This window comes from Triturus cristatus, chromosome 4_1 (genome assembly GCF_964204655.1).
Source record: "Triturus cristatus chromosome 4_1, aTriCri1.1, whole genome shotgun sequence".
NCBI classification, from domain to species: Eukaryota; Metazoa; Chordata; class Amphibia; order Caudata; family Salamandridae; genus Triturus; species Triturus cristatus.
In genome coordinates this window covers 405201013-405226006 of record NC_140585.1, presented here as the reverse complement: position 1 = coordinate 405226006, position 24994 = coordinate 405201013, and the positions used below count along the sequence as shown (strand labels likewise).

General features: G+C 44.9%; 1 protein-coding gene across 4 annotated transcripts in view; it reads left to right on the top strand.

Moving 5' to 3' along the window:
* Positions 1-24994, top strand: part of BEST3 (bestrophin 3) — a 217816-nt gene that overhangs the window by 106643 nt on the left and 86179 nt on the right. The gene's annotated exons all lie outside the window — the stretch shown is intronic.

Sequence of the window (24994 nt, the reverse complement as noted above, 5' to 3'; positions counted from 1 at the left end):
AGACGGGCAGGAATGGCGACTTCTTTCGGGGAGGACAGTGCGGACTGCCAGTCTTCGTCATCCAACTCCAACCCGTCTCCGGTCCAGGCCTTCCTAAGACGCACAAGGAGGTCCGCCCGATTGTTGATTAATTTCTTATAGATCAAGGAAATCGTACTATCGGGCAGATGACCATCAAGTATACGGTCCTCGAGTGGTGAAGATGCAGGGACTGTGGTACCGGCCACCAAGACCGACAGCAAAGCGTGGCGAACCTGTGCATATCTGAAGAACTCCCTCTCACTCAACTCATACTCACTCTGAAGCACCGCGAAGGATTTGACCGCACCTTTCACCCAGAGATCACCCACTCTGCTAATGCCAATCGTATCCCAGTTCTCAAAACCTTTTGTTGTCCAGAGGCATCCCAATCTGTCCGATGCGGACAAGGGGGTCGCTCGTGTCAGGCGATCATTCCATCCCACAGCCACATTGGCATCCTTCCACACACGTACTGCAATCTTAGTGGGTCCCGTTAGGTTCCTCCCCGCCGTCCGAGAGTATATACCACCACTCTTAAACCCAGTATGAGAATGGAAACTGTTAAAAGAGCGTAATTGTTAAAGTTTGACTCGTTACCTCGTGAAATGGAGTGGACATCGTCACGTGGTAGTAAAATCCCAAAAGGCCTCCAAAGAATCAAGCTCCTAAACAAACAGATGGACAAACATTGATTGCCCCTATGTCCAAAGTTTCCCTCATTCTAAAGTAAAAGCGGGTAAAATAAGGTCACAAATACCTCAAAGTGAAGTGCATCCGTTCACTGCATCGTATGCAGAGCACTGAAAGGGAGATGCCTTAAATACTTAGGGGCAGATTTACAAGCCCCTTGCGTGACCTTTGCGCTGCAGTTGCGTCACTTTTTTGACGCAACAGCGGCGCAAACAATGCAGCCTATTTACAACGTGATGCATCTACGGAGATGCGTCACATTGTAAAGCCCTGCGTCACATTATACCTGCGTCAGGTATAATGTATGCAGGGTGGGCATTCCCATGCAGAAAGGCCTCGTAAAAGTGACTCTTGTAGATTTCACTGCGCCACTTTTAGGACTCCACTGCGTCAAAACCTTACGCCTGCTTCAAGCAGGCGTAAGTAGTGACGCAGTGTAGTGGGAATAGGCCTCAACATGCATTGCTGGAGTTGCATCGTGCTTGCGACACGACTCCAGCAAATGCATGACTTTTCCGCCAACAGATGCATCAGAATTTCTGACGCATCTGTCAATCCTTGCGCCATAGTGCGCCATATTGTAAATACGTCGCATCTATGGTGGCGCAAGGGTTTCTAAGGGTGGCGCAGGGAAAGTGACGCATCTGTACAGATGCGTCACTTTCTTGTAAATCTGCCCCTTAGTCATCATGACTCACACGCACAGTCTGTGCCATGGCAGACGCTCGATGCTGCCGGATAGATGCCACAGTGATGACGAAGCTATGCAACGTGGAGGAAAGACTACTCAAAAGTGATGATGATTCGGAAGGGGAAAGCATTTAGATTTTTAAGTTGACGAATTCGTCATTGTGCGAGGAGACGGCACTGATTCTTACGTGCCAAATAAAAATACTTATTAGCCTACATGGTTCCATTATTATTGCCACGAGAAAAATAATATTTACAATTTTAAAGCGATATCGTCACGTGTGCAGAACAGTATGGATTGCTAATAGTAACCCTTCATGTGTCACAATTGAATGGGAATATACTGTAATACAGGCAACATATGCATAAACATTTGCACTTAATAAATATTAACTGCAGTATATGGTTCATAGGATATCAGAAACCCACTAAATAAATGGATACCCATCTCGCGCTCTATTCATGGTCACACAATACATGGATATGATATAAAACGTCACACAGTGTCTGCTGATGGTATAAATCATAAGTACATAAAAAAAGGTCATTTGAAAATGGATAACAGCCTTGCACTCTGTGCCTAGTCATATGATACATTGGTATGTGCAGAATACATGTGTATCGAACAAAATACATCAAACTGTGTCTGACACCGACACAGATCCAAGTACACGATAAAACTCCTTTGGAAAGGGAGAAAAATGTAGGGTCAAAATGCACAATGGGGGGGTGTGAATGTTCAACACTGGGAAACGTGGTTATTCTGAGGTTAGGCAAGATCACTGCACACTGCTTGCATCTAATTCATTCAGACCATTCTGGATTGTTTCCAACAAATGCATCCACTTACACTCTGGAACGTTCAAGATAGATTGAATGTTACCTCCTCTGAGCCCAAGTGTGACCCTAATTTGAGGCAGTGATTTCTAGTGCTTGGCACAGGCGATTAATTGTCTGCACCGGCACTTGTGACAGTGTACCACATTATAGAACTGTCTGTTTAATTTAGAGGTGAGCACAACATCCACTGTTTATTAATTCGCATACAATAATAATGACCATTACCTTCCATCCAAGCCATCCTTATAGTTTGAGGGTCTGGAATAATCTGAATTGTCACACTTTTAGTAGTGTGCTGGTTAGAAGTTGTGTTGGTACAGTCATTGGCAGTGCTGGTAGGGGCAATGAGTGGTGCAAGCTGCCTCCGGACAAGAGCCCTGCCGCTTATGGTTTTTTACAAAAAAAGCACTGCTGCCTGCAAGGTGTTGGTCAAAGGGCCTGGTCACATACCAGGCCCTCCTGCCAACCCCACGCCACACATGGACTTTGGCCGTGCACGGCGTGGGGTTGGTTTTAAGTGTGGTGATAAAATATTACTTTACATTTTTAAAAACCTAGAAAGTCACTGAAAAAAACAAAGGTTAAAGTGATGTTATAGTTGTGTATGGTAATAATATCTTACTTTGCTTTAAAAAAAACCTTAGAAATTCACTAAACAAAATCAAAGGTTAATACAATGTTATACTTAGATGAAAATGTCAGTTAAAACATACCTTTTTAAATGAACAAAATCACTGAACTTCACCATTATAGTTATCTCAATTAACTATAAATTGTGCCTTAAAGTAAATATAACTCACACCCTCGCAATGCACTGGCAATTAGCCCACATGTTACATCACTATGACATCATTGAGAACATCACTGCAACATTTGAAAATTACATCATTGATGACTAATCTGTGCATAGTAGGGGCACACGAGTTATAGTTACTTTAGTGCATACTATAACTGGTAAATTTCAGTGTTTTTGTTAAGTTTAAAATGGTATGTTTTAACTGACATTTTTACCTAAATATACCGTTCCTTTAACTTTAGTTTTTTTCAGTGAATATTAAGCATTTTTTAATGTAAAGTAAAAAAGTATTACCATAACTGACTATAATGTCACTTTAACCTTATTCAGTGAAAAAAAGAATATATATATATACATATATATGTATATATCACTCGATCTCGTGACACCTTCCCTCTGCTTCGCGCAGAAATGACAAGTGCAGACCATCAATAGTGCAAATATTATTTTATTCCAGTATTCGTTGCCTTGACGCGTTTCGGCCGTACAAGCGGCCTTGACCACATGACTGCGCTTAGCATAAACCCCCAATTGTAAAGTGACAGTGCATGTCCTCATTGATGAACATAGAAAAAATATTCGTAAATACTTACTATGGGTCATTTCATAAAAATTTCAAATAAAAATATTATGCACATATATCTGCTTAAATGCTTCTAATGGCTGAATCATCACAATTCTAGACATTTCGCCTATTATTTTGGCAGTTTGAGTTTTTGGCATAAATGCATTCATGACCCTATTTCTACAGTTCACAAGTGGTACAATTCATAACTAAATGTGATAGTAACTTAACGTGCTCCCTAAGGGTGGAGATGAAAACATATATTCCTGTATAGACCAAACAAGTTGGACGGACACAAGAAGACAAATCCTATAAAAATAATAACAATAAATGAACCAGTTACTTTATTCCATATGAAGCCATCTTCAAATGTCAATAGTTTTTATTAAATTATTGGTCTAAATGGTATGGCTCCTACTTTTGCCATTACTCAATGGGATCAACTTGCTGAAGTACATTATTCCATTTCATAGCTAATGCTATTTCTGTACTTCAGAAGATTCAACTGTTTGCCGATTATCTCAATCCCTATCTCAATAAATAATAAAACTATAAAGTGACTCCGTGCTACAGTACTTGGAATTAAAGTGACTTGTACCAATAGAGTGCAAATACAGAAACAATCATTTTTCTCATTTTTTACAGATATGCATACGTATACTTTATATTGTTTAGACTCATCTTACATAGATTCCTATTTCAGGTATGGACGTGGTTGGTGTTAAAAACCTATTTAAAACACAGTATAAATATCAAATACACAGAGACCCTACGTAGAATTGACCAGTAAAAAGACATAACGATAAAAACTACCCTCCTGTCTAAAAAACAATCATTGAAACCAAGGTCAAAAATTAATTTTGTGCATAGATACTGTTCCTTTGGCAGATCCTCAATTGAAATGAAAAGATCTAAAATTCATCAATTCATGTGTATTTTAAACCATCATACATTTCATCTTAATTCATATCACTCGGATTGGTGGTCAACCGTTATACAGTTGATTGCTATGGGCAGATCTGTAGACCCTCATAAGAATGTATGAAGATTTTCTGTTGCGATGAGCCCACCTGGAGACTTGGAGTAGAATTCCCAGGATATAACTCGTCTCCAGGCATCGTAATTTGGCCACTCTGTCCCCCCCTCTTTTTGCCAAGGGTATGGCTTCAGTAGCAAAATAACGAAGATGTTGTGGATTGCTATCATGTACTGCCTGAAAGTGTCTCGCAACTGGGTAACTCTGATCTTTGTTGGTTATTGCGCTTAAATGCTGCAAGATACGTTTATGTACTGCCAGTTTGGTACTGCCTATATACTTTAGATGGCAGTCACATTCCAGAACATAGACATAGTATTCTGTCTTACAGGTTAGATGTTGTTTAATTTCCCTCACTGTTCTGGAAAAAGCAGTAATATAGGTCTTTGTATTACTCCCAAACTGACAGGCTTTACACGATAGACATTTAAAAAATCCCTTTCTAGTTGTTAACCACATGTCTTTCCGGTAGCTCTCCTGACTGTTCTTGGCCAGCATGTTCCCCATACTCATTGATCTTCTGAAAGAAATTGAGGGATTTAAGGGCATCACAGGATCATCCTGGATAAAGTGCCAATTATGTCTTATGATGGTCCTCAGTTCTTTCTCCTGTTTGGAGTATGTTAAAATAAGCCTGACCGGTTGCGTCTTATTTTCTACAGTCAACTGTGGGGTTTTAGATCTATACACAAGGAGATCCTCCCTGGACCTTTCTTGCGATTTATTCATGGCGGCCTCCACTATTTTAGGGCTGTACCCTCTAGCTAGAAATCTGACACTACTCTCCATTTGTTTGACCCTCTCATCTTCCGGATCACTGCAGATGCGGCGGATGCGGAGCATCTCCCCATAGGGGATGCTCCTAATTAAATGTGGAGGGTGTGCACTCGACGTGTGTAAAAGTGTGTTACCCGCCGTCGGTTTTCTAAAAAGGGTAGTTGTTAAAACATTATTTTTTGTTAAGACTTGAACACCTAAAAAGGTCACTGAGCACTTGCTGATGTTAAAAGTAAATTTGAGATTAAGATTGTTTTGATTAATTTCATCTATAAATTTCACCACAATTTCCTCACTTCCTCGCCACACAATAAAAAGATCATCTATAAAGCGCATCCAGGAGACAATATTTGTGGTATATACATGTTCAAATTGACGCATTGGGACCAGTTCCTCCCACCAGCCCATACATATATATATATCTATGTTGCCCAAAGATGAGGACGCACTCGACAGCAGGCTGATTAATCCAAATCCTTTATGTTAGAAAACTTTCACTTTCATTCCGATCATTTCCATGGCCTGGCGCGTTTCAGGGCACCTAGCTCCTTAATCATAGGCAGTCCTGGGACTTCATAGAAATGCTAATTCACACAATTTTCTGCATGCTGATGATGTATATGGACCTCCGGTGTACCTCTCAGGTAAAACTCTCTGGAACTTTTAGGTAGTTAGAGTTAGGACCTAGTTTCCATAGGAACAGCATTTTTTGTTTTGCCAGTAACATTGGCGTCATCTGACGAATCTTCATGAAATTTTCAAAACTAGTTTGCCACTCACTTAAGCTGTTGTCTGGAAAGTTTGGGGGTGATTTTTCAGACGGGGACCAGAAAAAGGAGGGGTGACAAAACATGTTTTCTCCATGCAATTTCTCATAGGGATTTTAGACACAACTACAGCCTGAACCGCTGAACGGAATTACCACAAATTAGGCAGAAAGTTAGATGTTAGTCCAAAAAGAGTGCTTTTTGTAATTGGGTGTAAATCTGTCCAGTAGTTTTGGAGTATTAAAGAAAAAATATTTATGTATATCTAGAGACACCGCGGATCCTTGCGCCAACAACAATGCTGTAATTGGATGGTCGTAAACTGAGAGAAAAGTTGTGGCTGCCATTTTGTCCATTGGGACACGGTTCCCTGGGGGAAATAAAGTGTAAAAAGGATAGAATGGATCACGGTAGAGGTAACCTGATTCCATGGAATATCATCCAGCAAAGTGAACGTCAATATACTTCATAAAATGCCATTTACATATTTTAAAAATAAGAAGAAATTTAGCAGTTATAATTACCTCAGTTAACTATAACTTACGCCCCCGCAATGCACTGCTTATGACCTCACATATTGCATCACTCATGACATAGTCAGTGACATCATATCCCGGGGCCTGGCCTTATTGTAAATGGGGAAAGGGGCACGTGGCACCCCTTGTGGACTGTAGTTTGGCCCTGGGGACCCCATCTTCCGGGTCCTAGCCTTACTGTTATTGGGGAGGGGGGCACGCAGCCCCATCCCCAGACCGATTTCTGGCCCTGGGAACCCCACCTCCCTATGTATTAGCAGGACAGGGGAAAAGATGAAAAGTCTGCTCCCAGCAGGCAGAAGAATTTTTCATGCTCCTGCCTGCGGGACCTTTGAAATTGCTCCTACCATGCGAGAGCAAGCACAGGCATCCCCTCCTGCACCACTGCAGGCAGGGAAACCGCTATAACCCAGGTGTGGGTGCCCCTGGTTATAGCTGAGACTGCCCTGGGGGATGGGGTCCCTAGGGCCAGTCATTGTAAGAATTTTAATATTTTAATTGCATTTATATAGCACTTATTACACCTGACGAGGCATCAAAGTGCTTATTGGCTAGAAGCACACTACTCCGGAACCCAAAAAGGATTAGTGGTGAATTAGTATAGGGAAATATGAATTAATTTGAGTCATGGAAATGTGAGTGTTAGTTGTATTGAAAAGGATAATGGAGGGAATAGAAGAGGGAAGGGTCTAGAAAGTGTTTATTTGGAGATCATAGCAGTAGGAGGAGGTTTGAGATGAGTAAAGGAGAGATGGAGGGGGGAGAGTCTCTAGAAGTGGATTTGAGCGAAAGATGATGAGGAATCTGATGAGTCTAGGAGGGATACCTGAGGAAAAGGCTTGTTTGGGAGATATAAATAGGTAAAAGAGGTTTGAGACAGGACAAGGAGGGATAGAGAGGGGAAGATTCTAGAAAGGGTTATTCTGGGGATCATAATGGTAGAATGAGGTTTGGGATGAATCCGAGAGTATAGTTAGAGGATATATTGAGATAGGTATAGGGTAGTGCATTGGAGAGGCTGAATTATTTTTTTTAACAGTAGGAGTAAAGTAATACATATTTAGATTCATAAGTCATGGAATGTATATTTGTATAAGGAAGGTAATATCAATTAAGTTGTATTTAATAAACTCAGAATTTCAAGTGTTGCTGTACTTTAAGATAATTGATTTCTCTTTATTTATTTAATTTTGTTTACCTTTTTTACCTGTTAACAATTCAATAGTGAAGTAACTGTAGGCAAGTTAAACTGATCCAACGAAAATAGATATCTAGATATGAGATATAATTCAATTAAATGCTTATATACACAGGGATATGCTATACATTATTGTCTGATTATGGTGGTGATGTTGGGGGGAACCAACTCTTTAGTAGCCTTCTGAAGATAATGCAGTTATCTGTGGATCTTATGTTTGGGGTAATGAGTTCCATAGTTAGGCTGCTTGAACAGAAAAGGATGTGCCACCTATGTTTTTTTCTTGTGTGGTGGGATTTTGATGTGAGGTGCGGAGGTTCCTTTGTTGAATGTATTTGGTGATTTTATTCCTGATAGAGAGTGACCTAGTTCCATGTACTGCTTTGTGGGTGATACAAAGCAGCTTGAATGTGGATCTTCCGGAAACCGGTAATGAATGTAGGCCCTCAAGGCAGGGGAGATGTGGGCTTGTGGCGTTACATGTAGGAGTAGTCTGGCAGCAGAGTTCTGAATCCGTTGTAGTCATTTTATAATTGATAAAGATGCTCCATGGTAGAAGCCATTGACGTGATCGAATCTAAGCAGTACAAGAGAGACAATAGCCTAGACCATGTGTGGAAATCCCTAGTGGGGGTAAGATGCATTGCAGAGTTTTTATAATAATGAAGCTTGATCTTGCTAATTTGTCCACTCAGGCATTCACTGATAGCTTGGAGTCCATGGTAATTCTAAGGTTTCTTACTTCCTTACATACTTTAGGTGGTGTTCCCAGATCTTCAGGCCAGGCAGCGAGTTGGTCATAATTTTTCAAATCGCCACATATGAGTATTGCCGTTTTGGAAGAATTCAATTTGAAATTGCTCCATGCCATCCATTGATCAACAGCTCTGAGGCAACTGAAGCTTTTTGAGTTTCCAATAGTTTGAGGGCTTTCCAGTTTAAGGAGTATTTGTGTGTCATCTGGATGGTTATAGCATGTGAGGTGAAATGAATTGATCAGTGCCGGTAATAACTTCATGTAGATGTTCAAAAGCATGGGTGAGATGATAGAGCCTTGAGGGATCCCTGCATCTGTGAAGTACGGTTTGAATGAGAAAGGGGGGGGGGGTATGGATGACATTTGTTCTGTTTTGAAGGTAGGATGTGATCCAGTCGAGAGCAGTCCTGTCTATGTGGGTTGTAGAGTCTTTGTATTAGAGTGTCATGGTCAACTGTGTCAAAGGCAGCTTAGAGGTCCAAGAGAAGTAGTGCAGCAGCCCCATTCCACTTTGTTGTGTTCTTAAGGTCATCCCAGAATCCTGTTTGGAAGTCCGAAAGTATGGAGTCATCTTCAATAAATTGTGACATCAGGGCGAATGCTGCTTTTCCTATCAATTTGCACAGGAAAGGTCCATTTGTAATTGGTCTGAAGTTGTCGGGTTTAAGCGGGTCCAGGTTTGTTTTCTTTTGTAATGGGTGCATGCATGACGTTTTTTAGTTCTTCTGGGAAGATTCTTCTTACTGGTGTGTGGCAGCAGAGGTAGTTAAAAGACTTTTTTCGAAGGTTTGTGGTGGACATGGGTCAGAAGGGCTGCAGGCAGGCCTGCTTTCTTTGACCAGATCCATAAATTCACTTAGTGATATTTGTTGGAAGGAATGCAGAGACTGGGTTAGCCTACTCTTGGAGGTTTTTTTGGAAAAGGGTCGGTGCCGTTGGGTTTCCTTTGTTTTAAATAGGAGTAATGGAATGAGTTTCTTCTAGGCCAAAGGTCTTCAAACCTTTTTTCTCTAAGCCCTCCTAAGGAAAATGTTTTGATGCCGGGCCCCCCTCCAAAACTTTATTGCAAGATTTGGGCGAGTAGATGGAGGAAGGCTGATCAGAGCTGATGGGAATCATAAGGTCATTTTCTGGGCTACTTTTTCTTTAATTGATAAACAACACTAAACATGAAACTTCTAAAAGAACAAATCACCAAACAGAAGTTGACTAACACACAACTACTTCCCATTATTGTGGTGTTGTCAGCCCCCGTCACACTGCTAGGCCCAACTGCTGCACTAATAATGCCTATGGCCATGAGTAGCATGCTGTCTACTCTGCCTCTTTCACTATTTATCCACCATGCCTGACCATCACTCCAATCTTGCAATAGACTCTCTGTCCCTTTCAGAAAAAGGGACTTCCATGGGTTGCTCGCCTCTTTGCCGCACGGATGCCCTCAGGCCTAGCACTAGCAATGAAAATTAGCCACCATGCCTCTTTGAAAAGTGAAACTGTCATAATTGTGATAAAATGGACCAGTCACTCTTCTGGGCTCGAGAGCCACTGTGCATGCTTTATTAATGAGAAATGGTCCTTTTATAAAAATGTTTGCACTAGGCACATTCTGCTTACCTAGTACTAAAATGTATTCTTTGAAAGCACTTGTTTCAGCTTAAACAGTGACGATGCCAAATTTGTCGGTTACATGAGGAAAGTAAAGGGTATTGAGATCGATTTAAAAAGACACAAGCTTATACAAGGTATGAATTGTAGTGTAATAATGGTGAAGATATCATAAAGATTGAAGTAATAAGGAAATGTTTAGATCTAGTTCCTTATGTTTGCTCACTAGAGAGAAAGTGGAAGGTGAATAGAAGGAGAAGCGGCCGAGGATAAGCTCCATAGATTCTGTGTTGGTATTATTTATACCGCTCCTCACTAAGTAAGTTATGAAACTGACCAATCGTTGTGAGAACAGTATGAGATAAGTTTCTTTAGGTGTATTCCCAGTATAGTAAGATATGGTATAAAGAGAAATGGTTATCTACATAGTCCGGTAAAAAGTGCGGTAAATAGGTATATACACTTTTGGTACTTTTGAAGGGTATCGATTTAGTACGTGTGGTGTTGGTAGAGGCTTGTCTAATTGCACTTCACTTTCGTTTGGTTTAGAGCACGTTTAAAAAGTTTTTTTTTTTAAATGCACATTTTGGTGTGTTGTACTAATTAATTCTTGTGTTGTACGCCACTCCAGAAAAGTATATGGGCATTGTGCCTTGTTAAGACTCGTTGAGTCTTGTGTTCCTATGTGTGTGTATATATGTAAATAACAGTAGACATGTTGTATATATGGATTAAAAAGTATATTTGATTTATAGGTTGAATTACGAAATTGCACATTCAACTGCCCTAGTCCTGAAGAGGCCTGAAAAGATTAAGGCTGAAACGCGTCAACAGTTAATTTGAAGACACCCATATGAATTTAAACATGATCAAATAGACAAAGTATACTCAATAAGTATATGGTGGAAGAAAGAGACCTTTGAGTCTCTTTAAAAGAGTGATCTTCGTTTTAGGAATGCTGGTGTGAAAAAGTATTGAATGCATCCTTATTGATTAGTAGGGCAAGGAGAAAAGTGTAAAATGTAAATTTTAGGTATAAATATGTGTATATATGTATAATTTCTATAAAAAAAGACATACACGTGATGTAAAATGTATAATAAATAGAAAAAACTTTTTGATACATACAAGTCGGTATACATTTTTTGCTGGATTACCTTTGACTCTATATTGAAACAAAAATATAGATTTTTCAACAAAAATAAGGTGTTTAGGAAGAGATAATTTAACTACCTCTTCATCTAATTGTATATTGGATTTATCCCAAGGCATTATTCATTTTATAATTCTCATAACCTAAACCGAAGCAAGCCGCTTCAGAAATGTTCTGGTTACCTTTAGAATGTATGTAATGTTTCATACTTCAGCGTGGGAAAACAAATATGGAGTTAAAACGCGTCATGAAATTTGCAAACGTGCTTCAGTGTAACTCGTGGTGTTTTGATCTCTGAAAGGGTCCCCAGTTATCTTCAGCACACCCGTTTGGGGTGGGGGGAGGGTTTCATAATGGTCTTTAACAGTCTTATTGGGGTTGGGGAGACCTGTATACCCCTCATCTGGCCCCTTCCTCTCTTTTGCACCACTCCTGTAACCACCTCTGTATTCCTTCTCTTTACCTCTCCACGCTCCATTCTGTTCTGGTCTTTTATCCTCTCAAGAGAGGAATAAAAACCACCTCCGTATATGTCCAGCCAACGTATGAAACATGTGTGCGAGGCAGGGGTTGTGTCTAATTAATACTTTAGGGGGGGCCAATGTGCATGTCGGATTGGCCAGCTGTCTTGAGACGGCCAGCTCGACATGCGCACTTCTGCCTGCACTAATCCAGCAGCTGTCTGAACAGACAGGGACTGCAGACACAGGCACCCACTCGCAAAAAGAGTGCTGGGTTAGCCTGCTCCGTCCAATCCTGATGCCTCTAATACTGAAAACAGCGTTAGAGAAGTGGCAGGATTCGTTACGTTTGAGTTGGTGACGTGACTACTGGACTAGGGTGACCAGGCGTCCCAGATTTGCCCAGACAGTCCTGGTTTTTTGCCAGCTGTCCCGGCAGATTTCAGGAAATTACGTTCATGTCCCAGTTTTTAGAGAGGGTCTGCTGAAAACGGTGGGAGGTATCTTTTTAAGTTTTGCAAAGCAGGGATAGTTAGCAGCTGTGAAAATAAAGCAATTTACTTCACAGGCATGCTACGGGCTTTAAAAATGGCAATATATGTATGTTCTTACTGCCTCTTCTGTAATTCTCTGCTAAGGAGCACTGTCATTCTGTGTGCCGGCTTGAAATAAAATTGTAGTCCTTCTATTTTTGGGAAATGTCCCGGTTTTTGGCCTTACAATTCTGGTCACCCTATACTAGACATCAGCCTTGGAGACGTAGAGAGGCACGCTGGCTCTTGAGGCAGACCTCTCCTTTGTGGGGGAGTTCAACTATTTTTTACTGCACTCTGAAAACCTCTGAATATGGTGAAAGTCCCGTCCCTCACTTTCTCCTTGGACGGGACTAGGTACTCTTGCCTCCTAAAAAATGGCCCAATGCAGTAACCGGATGAGACCACGGCCCGGTTTCAGTTCCTTTCACAATGCCTGCCATTGCCTCACACAGTGACACTCTTAGAGGAGCTGAGGTACGTGGCTGTGACGCTGCAGGGCTTCCTGATCAGTGCGCGCAGCAGGGCTCCCTGATCAGTGCTGCCTTGTTCATTGTTATGTTATGTCGCGGCTGCCCGGATGCGGCGGACACTTCAGGGTCTCGCAAACGGGCCATGCCTCACAGGGCTTGCGCAGTGAAGGCCAAACAGAAACCACACAGAGCCAGTTTGGTGGTGTACTGAGCCTTCGTGTATGAGCGCCTCTGGCGTCACTTCCGCTCGGGCTCTACTTTATTGATTAGGTCATGTGACCTCCGACTGTACCAACCCATCATCAGGTCTCGGGGGTTTACATACACTCTCCCCCAGACCTGGGCTACTAATGGACTCCGTCTCGGGTTGCGCCTATTACATCATAGGACCGACACTACATTCCTCCCCAAAACAGATCCTAAAATACAACAACCCTGCAGATAGCCCATACATCAGAAACATGAAACAAAAGAACAGTCTTAAATGAAATGGTCCTTCTGTCTACAGGAGGGCTCTGGATTTCTTCTTAGACCATACTGGGAGTTTCCTCGGCCTCCGGATGCACTGACAGAAGGGACTGCCATGGAGCTCTCTGGAGGACTCACGGTGGTCGCCGGTACCTCAGGAATCGCCCTCTTGACCACCGGACCGTCCCCTTCAGAACCTCCCCAGTCGTCGTGATCAGAAGCGGCCCCTTGACCAGGGGCAGGCCCACTCACATCCCGAGGTACATCCCGGACAGAATGAAAACTCTTGAAAAAGGACACATTCCTTGAGACGGTTTCCGCATTACGCTGAGCAGTGATTCGGATGCCATTCACGTGAGTGATGATCCACGGCTCCTTCTCGTACGGCAAACGGAACTTGCTGTTGGCAGCACAATTCTGAAAAAGAACTTTTAGGTCAGGCTGCCGAGCTCTCCGTCGCTGGCTGACATGATCATTTTGACATTGACATCACACTTGGATCTGTGGTTCCTTCAGGCACTCCGGAACGCCACAATGGATAATGGGGAATAGAGTCGGCAATTACACGCCCCATGGAAAGGTGCCCCGGTGCCACCCCAGTCGTAGAATGTGGCGTCTGTCGATAGACTCAGAGGAAAGAGAAGATGGCTAGTTCCAAGGAGTGTTGGCAATCATGAGCAATGCAGATAACTTTGTTTAGGGTGCACATGAACCTCTCCACCTTGCCATGTGCTTGGGGCCACCTTGGGATTATTTTCCGGTGAGTAATGCCGGGAGATGATAAATAGTTAGCTACTTCTTGTCCCTGAAACGGAGGCCCATTGTCAGTCTGTAATTCTTGAATGAGCCCATGGGTGCCCATCACTTTCTCCAACTTTGGGATGACCTCGCTCGCACTCAGTGACTGGAGTATTTCCACCTCAGGATATTTCGAGTGGTCATCGATCATCACAAAGGTGTGCCGTGCGCCCGTCCGGGAGACTGCCAAAGTCCAAGCTGACACAGGCCCATGGGCGGTCGGATCGAGATTCAGTGATTGCTGGAGCCGGTGGACAGCTTTCTCCTGTGGCTTGATGCCATTGGTAGGATCTCACTGCCTCTTCTACCTTTTTGTCCATCAGGGGAAACCACACTTTGGTCCTCAGGCGAGTTTTTGTTTTCACCATCCCTTGGTGCCCAGCATGTGCCAGTTGTATTACCCGTGGGGTCAGGGCTGAAGGAATCACAAGACGATGACCTTGAAGTAGGCATCCTGTGGAATCTTCATTTAGCTCCTGCCTGACGATATATACTCTCCATAATTCGTTTGGCCTCGGTGGTTAGTACCTTCCATTCATTCCTCGCACTTTGCCACTGACCATGCTTCATGATTGTCATGGCTCACTGGAGACACTCATCTCATTGGGTTTCTTCCCCCAACACCTCCATGGACATATTGTTCTATGTCTTCCGCATCATCCTCCTCTTCAGGGGTGGCTGCCCGGGGGTGACGGGATAGGTAGTCTGCTGGGTTCTGAGCTCCTGGATGGTACTCCACAGGGCAATTGTATTCCTGCAGCTGCAGCATCCATTTTTCTATCCATGGGGGTAGTTTCGAGGCGGTTCCGGCGAACAAAGAGAGAAGTGGCTTGTGGTCAGTTGCCACGATGAACGGATGTCCATATACATACAAATGAAAATGGTGACACCCCCAGTGGATGGCTATGGCCTCCTTTTTTATTTTAGAATATCGCTGCTCTGTGTCTGTTAAGGATCGACTGGCGAACGCCACCAGTTCCCAATCTTCCTCGGCGCAACTCAGCTGTAGTAGAACAGTCCCAAGTCCCTTTGGACCAGCGTCAACCGTGACCATGGTCAGTTTCCATGGGTCGAAGAAAGCCAGGGTCGTGGTAGCGGATAGTGTATCCTTAACCGCTTGAAAGGCAGCCTCATGTTCCTGAACCCATGTCCAGGGGATGGAGCCCTTTGTGAGCTCCCTGAAAGGCTTTGTGAGGGTTGTGAGATCCCTTATAAAGCGGCCACAGTAGTTGACCATGCCGAGGAAGCTTCTTACCTCACTGACACTGGTAGGAGCAGGGGCCATCTTTATGTTGCGCATCTTGTCCAGATCTGGGGTTACACCTGAGGCCGAAAATACATCGCCAAAAAACTGGAGCTGCTGTTTGAGGAATTCGTGCTTATCTCGATGAAGGGTGAGACCAGATTCTTGGATCCTCTGAAGGACTTGTGTCGACCTGGCGTTGTGCTCGTCAGTTGTTTTTGTGTAGATGAAAATGTAATCACTGACATTCACCACTCCTGAAAAACCAGCAGCAGCTAGTGAATCACATTCTGGAATACCTCTGCTGCGCTCGACACCCCAAAACTCAGGCAGGTGTACCTCCTCAGGCCTACATCGGTGGAAAAGGTTGTGATGTATCGTGACTCTTTGTCCAGCACCAGCTGATGGTATCCAGATCGGAGGTCAAGCATGGAGAACCAGCACACTCCGCTCAATTCCCCGATAAGATCATCGATAATGGGTGTGAGTTGTCTTTCCCTATTGATTGCAGCATTGGGTAACCTCATGTCAACACAGATATGCAACTCCCCTGGTTGTTTTGGTTTTCGAATTACAACAATGGGACACCCATGGGGTGGGTCCCATCACTTTCTCGATAATTTCGGCAGATTTTAGTTTGGCTAGTTCTTTTTCAACGAGGGGTCATAGGTGGAAGGCTACGTGTCGGTGTCGTAGTGCTACTGGCTGAACAGTGGAATTTATATGCAGATGTGCTTCTTTCCCTCGTAGTCACCCAATTCCATCGAAAACGGTTGGAAATTCAGCTAAGATGTGTTGGATAGACTGTTGGTGAATCCCAAAATCGAATGTCACAAATCCTAGATACTCAGCAGCACGGCTTCCTAGCAGCATGCCTTGTCCATCTTCTGCCACGTAGACCTCTGACCTTATGGAGTTTGGTCCGTACGAGATTGTCGCTTTGAACTTTCCTCGCATCAGCAGAGGTTGGTCTTGTCCATATGCAAAGACTTTGATAGCCGTGGCACTCAGCGACTGAGTTAACTTTATTGCCTTGTAAAGTTCAGCAGACATGATATTGATGGTGGCCCCCGTGTCTATCACTGTTGTGACCTTCTGCTCTCCAACTCGCACCTGACAATGAGGAAGCCGGCGGGACGTTTGCGTGAGCGGCACACACTTTCAAAATGGTTGATTTTTCCACACCCTGCACACCGCTTTCCACATGCTGGCAATTCTGTGGCGCTGTGTGTACTTCTTCCACAGTACCCGCAACTCGAGGCCTTCCCTGATTCCTTCCGACTTGATGTGGGTGATGGGCATGCCACTACTGCATTGACGGATTCTACGTTCACTGGTGTTTACAGGGCCGCTTCCATGTGGGCTGCCCTTGCCACGACAGTTCTTTAGTCCTCCCTATGGTTAAGATGACAGCTAGGGGTTTCCCAAATTCCTCCAGTATTCTCTATCTGAATTTTGCAGAAGCGCAGCCCTGTATAATTTGACCCCGTATCTCTTCCACCTCATCATTGAACCCACAGATGCTTGCTAAGTCCTTAAGGCGGGCGTGAAACGTGTCAATTGACTCATCTGCCTGTCAATTAAGAGGCACAGAACTCACCGACTGCATGCTGGGAATCTGAGATCTTGGAAGGCAGGAAGTGACCGGAGCAGGCAGGCTGCAGTCAGAGCCACAAAGGAGGATACAGGCCGGTGACCCCTCTAACCGCGGCCGGGCCCCCTACAGCCCCCTCCCTCGGACCCGGACAGCGCTGCAGCCCAACCCAGCGGCAAGGACTCCACTTTAACGGAACAAACAGCGTACCAGCCTCCCAGCGTACCAGCCTCCCAGCCTCCCAGTCTCCCAGCCCACCTCTCGCCGCACCCGCTCCGCGGGTGCCGCTTCGTCGGTGGGTGTCGGTAGAGGCACCATCCAGAGGACCAGAGGCGAGGAATCCAGCACAAAGACAGCAAGGCGGTAAGGGGCGCGAGGGACCAGCGGGGCTGCGAGCGTGCGGGGACTTCATTTCCCAGAAGTCCCTGCAAGACCACGGAAGAGCTTCCGGTCCGCTCTCCCTGCTGGGCCCGCCTCCCGCCCTTTACGCCTCCCACATAACAACACCCCTCTCCCGCAGCGCGGGACGCAGCTTGGGCGAAGACAGGGCAAAGACAGGGCAAAGACAGGGCCGTTAGAGGACGGCCACGGCCCTGTCACCCTGAGCCCTACGACGATCCCCCTAGCCCCTCTTGAAGCCAAACGCACATTTTTGGGACTTAAGATGCGTCCCAAAACAAGAAGCGCTACTAAGAAAGTGGCTCTGGTCACACAAGTAACCGGCCCAATAGATCTCTTTATATCCAGGGTCAATGATACCATTGACAAAAGCATTATCTTACTGGAGAAAAGAGTCTCCTTGGACCTCATGCAGGCAAAACGATCATCGCTCGGTTCACTTGCAACTGCAAATTCCCCCGTTCACCCGGTAGCCAACAACTGCTCATTGCCACTACCAACAAATACCGCTCCAACGCTGACTGTTCCAAATTCTGTCGATTTGTCCGTAACCCAATCGGACTCTGATTTATCATACGTCGATCTCGATGCAACCCCAGACCTAGAAGCCTGCCAATCATCGGTCGAGAAATTAGACCAGAGTGACGCTAATAATCCTGTACCACCTGACCCAGAAACGATCCGAGATACAACAAAAATAAGGGAAATCGTCTCCACCAATCTCATGGCAATGCCAACCAGCAAGGAAAAACCAAAGACAAAAGGAAAGAACCATAATTTGACTACACCAACCCCTAATACCTCGGCAGGTATACCCTGCTGGGTGGAAAATATGGTTATGGACTTAAAATCCGACCTTGAGGCAAAAATTACAGCGCAGATTAAACCACTCATTTCAAAATTGGACAGACTCACGTCATTAATCAACACCAAATGTAGTTGTAAATCAAGCAGGAATGGTTTCGCCCCAACGCAGGGCATACAGGAAATACCCCAAAAAAAACCATCCAACACTAAACAAGTAACCAGCACAATAAACAAGACTAACTTATCACTAACCAAAAAAGCGGCAGTACCTCATCCACTAGACAAAAAAGCGACCAATCTGGATGTCCCCAAAAACACCCTGGGCGCGGTAGATCTTTCGACCACTACCCAAACAGGCCCAGAAGCTCAAGCAAAATCAAAAACAAATAACAGGCAAACGAAAGGAAATCTCACCATCACAGCAGAGACCCCCTCCCAAGAAAATCCACCAGATCTGAAGACCAAGCAACCTCGGCCCAAAATAATCAACTTACCCCCGGAAGCTTCTCCCTTCGTGGTGGTGTTAACAGCAGTTCCCCCACTGAAGGAGGGCGTTAAAGAAACCTTCGCAGAGCTGAGGAATAAATGTGCCCAATGGCTCCACATCCACAGACCACTACCCGCCCACATCAGGGGCGACATCTTCTCTGCACGTAGAGGAGATTGGGTTGGTAGAAGCACGAAGACAATCACGGGGGATGTCATCAGTATCAAATTCAGGGAGATAGGGGCAGCAAACTACATTTGTAACTCGTCCAATAGAGGACCTGCCACACAAATAAACCCCTTTCCTCTCTCTTACTTCCTACCTCCATCCACAAGGCAAAATTTCTCCTCGTTCGCACACCCAATAAACCCCAACTTTATAAACCCCTCTGACCACAATATCTACCACCCCCAACACCACTCAGAGAGGTTTAGACCCCTGCATAACTTACAGTATCCAGCCTTTCAGTGGCATCCACCTGCTGCATTTCCCCAAACCACTCCTTTTGTTACCCCACCCCCGGTAAACCCACCTCCATGGTCACATCATAATACCCAACAATGGTGGCAACCTCAGCAATCTACGCACTATAACAACCTCTTATGGCAACAGCCGCGGCAAGGATGGCTTCCCCCATTCAAATCACTAGGTCCAAATCGCCAAGATAGAGACATGAATGAATGGAGTGGACAGGACCATCGGTTAAAGAACAACGACCCTACCCGCTGGGACAGTTGGAACGGCCTCCACTTAACAAACAGATATAGTCCCCTGGACGGCGTCGATTGACCACCACAATTACAGGCATATTCCCAAAACCATACAGACCGCACGGAAACCATTGATCTCCCATCAGTCTCTCCAGACCGAGAGATTCCACCTGCCCCCGTGAAACTAAAAAGAACACAAAGCTCAGATGACAGCTCAGCAAACCTGAGCCTGATTTCATGGAACATTGCTGGTTTAAGGACAAAAATAGAGGATGGGACAATCCTGCATCATACGCTCAATCACCAAGCACTATGTATACAGGAGACATGGTCACTACAAGAATATCACCTGCAGGGGTTCAAGACGTACTCATCCCTCGCGCAGTCGGGACACCTAGGTAGACCAAAGGGAGGTCTGTGTATTTACCTAGCTAACACTATTCAAAATGTTAGAATAAAGGTTATTGAATTGACACCAAACCTGCAGATCCTAGGTCTTTATTTTCAGAAAAGTGAGACGATGATCATTATTAACTTTTATAATAATCTGGGGGAACTGGACTTAGAGAGAGTTTTGGCCAATCTCCACGGAACATTAACCACCCTTATAATGCAGCAAGGAGTAGGAGGCCCGGCATCAATAGTATGGGCAGGCGATTTTAATCTTCACGCCTGTACCCAACCAAGAAGTAAATGCCCAGGCATGGTAACAGAAGATGGCCTCTTACTCACACATTTTTCGCACACCAAAATGGGAAGGCAAATGAATGATCTCCTATCCGATCTGGATCTCCAGATAGTAAACACCTCGGAACATGGGGAAAACTCACTTGCACCTACCTACATAGGACGAGGTCATCAAACCACGGTAGACTTTATAATCATATCAGCCTCTCTGCAAACAAGAGTAAAGAACTTCGAAGTGCTACCGAATTCGCAGAGTGACCACGCAATACTAACTCTGAAAGTCTTATTAATTCATCAAAAATGCTCCCCAGCAATAATAGCAAATGCCCTGACCCAGGAAAACATCAACGTGGACAAACTAAATGGGTATACTATAAAGTGGGTGAGGATCAACCCTGAAGAACTCACTAAAGAATTAATAAGGTCAGTTCACCCACAAATTGAAACCTGTTTGGACCCAGATACTAACGACATGGAGCTTTTAACTAACTTCGCCAAAATCATGGATAAAATAAAATTGTTACTTACAAGAAAACAAAAAACTGACTCATCGCGGACCACAGGATGGTTCAATCAAGAGTGCACCAAGGCACATACAAGACTAAAATTAGCCTTAAATAAAAATGATAGGGACTTCAGTGCAATAGCCATTCTCAGGAGCGAATACCTAAAAATAAGGAAAAAGAGGAAAGAGGAACTGAAGCAAGCGCTGTGGCACGAACTCCATACTAGTGCTCAAGAAAAAAATTCAACAGCCTTCTGGAGAATCATCAGAACCCCTTTCCTGGCGGCCGAATCGGGCCCAAAAATCGAAGTCGCCATAGATGCTGCAACCTGGGTATCACACTTCACTAGCATCTTCCAAAAACCAACTTACGATCTAGAGCTAGAAGTAGGAGAAAAAATACTCCCACCTTACCCAATAGATATTAAATTCGAAATTTCTGAAATTCTTGCGGCATTGAACTCCACCAAAAAAGGCAAGGCTCCAGGGCCGGACGGCGTCCCAGCAGACTTTTTTAAATACCAGATAGACCTCTGGGCACCAATTTTAACAAGGGTTTGTAGCGCCACGGCAAAAGTAGGAATTTTAGAGTCCTGGACCAAATCTATAATGGTCCCGATTTTTAAAAAAGGTAATCGTATGGACCCCGCCTGCTATCGCCCAATCTCCCTGTTGGACTCACTGGGGAAAATAGCAGGAAGAGTGATACTAGAAAGATTACAGGACTGGGCGGAAGAAAAAGGTATCCTATCCGATCTCCAATTCGGATTCAGAAAAGGATTAGGCACGGTCGAGCAAGCCTTAAATCTATCAATAATTGTCGGAAAATATGTGCACGCAAAGAAGGCAAAACTTTATATGACTTACGTAGATCTGTCCGCGGCCTTTGACTGCGTCTCCCACACAAAATTGTGGTCCCTTCTAGCTCAGATCGGGGTAGACCAACCACTTTTGAACTTTTTAAGGGAACTCTACTCCAATCCATCCGCAAGAGTTCGCTTCGGGACAAAGGGAGAACTGACGGAGACTTTCACAGTAGAGCGGGGGGTCAGACAGGGATGCGTCCTGGCACCCTTTCTTTTCTCCCTCTACACCAACAACTTGGAGGTTGAGTTACTAAAGGGTGCCTGTGACCTCCCAAGGGCCAATCATCGCCCGATCCCCGCCCTGCTGTATGCGGATGACGCCGTCCTCCTTGCACAAACTCCCCGTGAACTCCAAAGGTCCCTAAACAGATATTCCCGGTATATGAAAACTCTTGACCTCCACATAAATGTGAAAAAAACTTTCGTAATGAAGGCTGGGGTCGGGAAAAAACAGCAAACATCCATCTACCTCGACAGCCAAAAAATTGCCTCAACAAACGATTATTGTTATCTGGGGGTCACGATAGACAATAAACTTTCCTGGAAACCAGCAATAGAAGCTAGAAAGCATTGTTTTAAAAGAGCTCTAGCAGCTTTGATGTCGTTTTCTCAAAAATTAGGAAAACGTCCACCCAGAGAACTGCTAACCATATATAGAGCCAAGTGCCAATCTACAGCCCTATATGGAGCAGGACTATGGGGATACACGGACGTTACTTCTCTGCAAACTGCAGAAAATAAGTTCTTCAGATTTATCCTGTCTGCCCCCAAAACATCTTCCGTTTACGCCTGCCACTTAGAATTAGGGGCATCATATATTGAAGATCTTGCCAAAATCCAACCTCTTCTACTCTGGCGACGAATTTGGGTGGCAGACACAAACGACGTCACAAAAACAATACTGGCGGATGCAATGTCTCTGCACTATGCTTTTAAAATCAAATGGCTGGCCTATATCCGGACCTTTCTTGGCGATCTCGGACTGGAAAAATATTATTGTAATCCCGAAAAACTCGGGGAAATCACAAACGACAATTTAAAGAAGCGAGCGTTGGACCATCTGACAAATATGAGACTTCAGGCAGAAGCTGGAAAACAGTCGGTGCAGCATGCTACGCTGGTCCAAGCTACTCTTTCAATGCAGCCGTATTTAAAACTTGACATTGGCACCTTTGAACGTTTTCTCCTGATAAGATTTAGATTGAACATATTTCATAAACTGGTGGCCTTTCCAACGCCAAATGTGTGGGATTTAAATCCACCCCCATGCCCATGTGATGGGACATCAAGTCAATCTTCTATTCACACAGTCCTATTTTGTAAATTTTATCAGGAACACCGTAAACTCTGGCTACTGACCCTTTTAAAATCCTGGGGTCTCAGACAATGCAGAGCAGCCATGTTAAGTTTGCAGCTTTTGGACACCGAAGCCACATGTTATCATGTCCTTAATTTTCTGAAATGTATTTATAGACATCGGAAAAACCTTTAAACAGTACCGTAATTTATTTTCTGCTTTTTTAACTTTTAAAACTAGATCTCCTTGAAAGACTTTTTAAATTGTAATTGTAATGCTTTTATGGATCGTAAACAATCCGAATAAAGTTTATATTCATTCATTCATTCATTCATCTGCCTGTGGGCACGCCTGGCGGAATACAAAACGTTCACAATCTTGATTCGCCATAGGTTCAAAGTCTGCTGACAGGGCCCAAAATAGTGTGAGGTGGGTTTTGGGAGCCGGCTTATTTAACGACTTGGCAATTCTGTAAATGTTTTTCCCCCTAGATGCAGGAGCATGGCTCTCTTTTGCTCATTGTGCACCCTTGTGGCTTCGAAGAATAGGAGCAGCCTCTCCACCCATTCCTTCCATCTCGGTGCCTGGGTAGAAGGTGGGCCCTCAACCAGGAATGGTTCAATAGGGGGAATAGTGGCCATTGTGATGTCTATTCTTGAGAGGGAGATATAGATCCTCCCACCAGCTCTATGTCAGCGCGCAGGGTCAGAAACTGGGCGTTCCTCCTCACTGTTGCCTTAATGCTGAGGCTGCCCTCCACTGTACACCTGGTAGTCTCCACCTGGATCCTATGGGACACCTCCCTGTACAATGAGTGATGTCCTTATGCCCTGTGCCCCACGTACTGGCTCACCTCTGTGTGGGGATCACAAAGCACCACAAAGCAGGCTGAAGGGAACAACCACCGTTGGGGGCAGCACTTCAGGCAAACAGCCCCAATCAGGCACACGAGGAGAATACAGAGCACCACACATGGAGGAGCAGGTACGTTCGTGTGTGCGCTCCGTAGCACGAGCACCGCGTGCATGTTCTATGCACTTGCAGCGGCCATGAAGCAGATGTGGGACACGCCCGCCCACCGTTGTCGTCATTGTTATGTCGTATCGCGGCCACGCTGCTTGCGCCAGACACTTAAGGGTCTTGCAAATGGGCCATGCCTCACAGGACTCGTGCAGCGTAGGCCAAACAGAAACCACTCTGAGCCAGTGTGGTGGTGTACTGAGCCCCCTCATATGCGCGCCTCTGGCGTCACATCCGCTCGGGCTCTGCTTTATTGATTATGTCATGTGACCTCCGACTGTACCAACCCATTTTCAGGTCTCGGGGGTTTACATACACTCTCCCCCGGACCTGGGCTACTAATGGAGTCCGTCTTGTGTCGTGCCTATTACATCATAGGGCCGACACTACATTCATAAAGACTTGGAGCTATGTTGTTCTCGCTTGATTCGCCTGCACTAGTCTGCAGCAGTGCTGTAATGGAACAACTGTTTTAGTTAGTTTAAGGAATTACTCAGAGAGGGTGTAATTAATACTGAGTGGTAGACTGTTGAGCAGTTTACATAGAGTGAGTTCCCGACCACTCATGTAACCTGATAGGAGTTTCAAATCTGACTGCCATTAGGGCTGCCTTGCTGCTATATTGTAAAATACATACAACATGTCACAACCAAAACAGCTATGCTGGTTGAATGAGTGGTTTGTTCACAGATAATGAAGTTGGCCCTGTTTACACAAGTCGCGCCTCTGTGATGGTGAGGGAGACGTAGATTCGGGTTCCGTCTGCCCGGGCTGTCTCGATGTTGATTACAGCAGCCAGGGGGCGGGGCCCACCGCATGCGGAGATCGATGGGTAGTAGCAGATGTCAGGTTCCACCGCATGCGGAGATCGATGGGTAGTAGCAGATGTCAGGTTCCACCGCATGCGGAGATCGATGGGTAGCAGCAGATGTCAGGTTCCACCGCATGCGGAGATGGATGGGTAGCAGCAGATGTCAGGTTCCACCGCATGCGGAGATCGATGGGTAGCAGCAGATGTCAGGTTCCACCGCATGCGGAGATCGATGGGTAGCAGCAGATGTCAGGTTCCACCGCATGCGGAGATCGATGGGTAGCAGCAGATGTCAGGTTCCACCGCATGCGGAGATCGATGGGTAGTAGCAGGTGTCAGGTTCCACCGCATGCGGAGATCGATGGGTAGCAGCAGATGTCAGGTTCCACCGCATGCGGAGA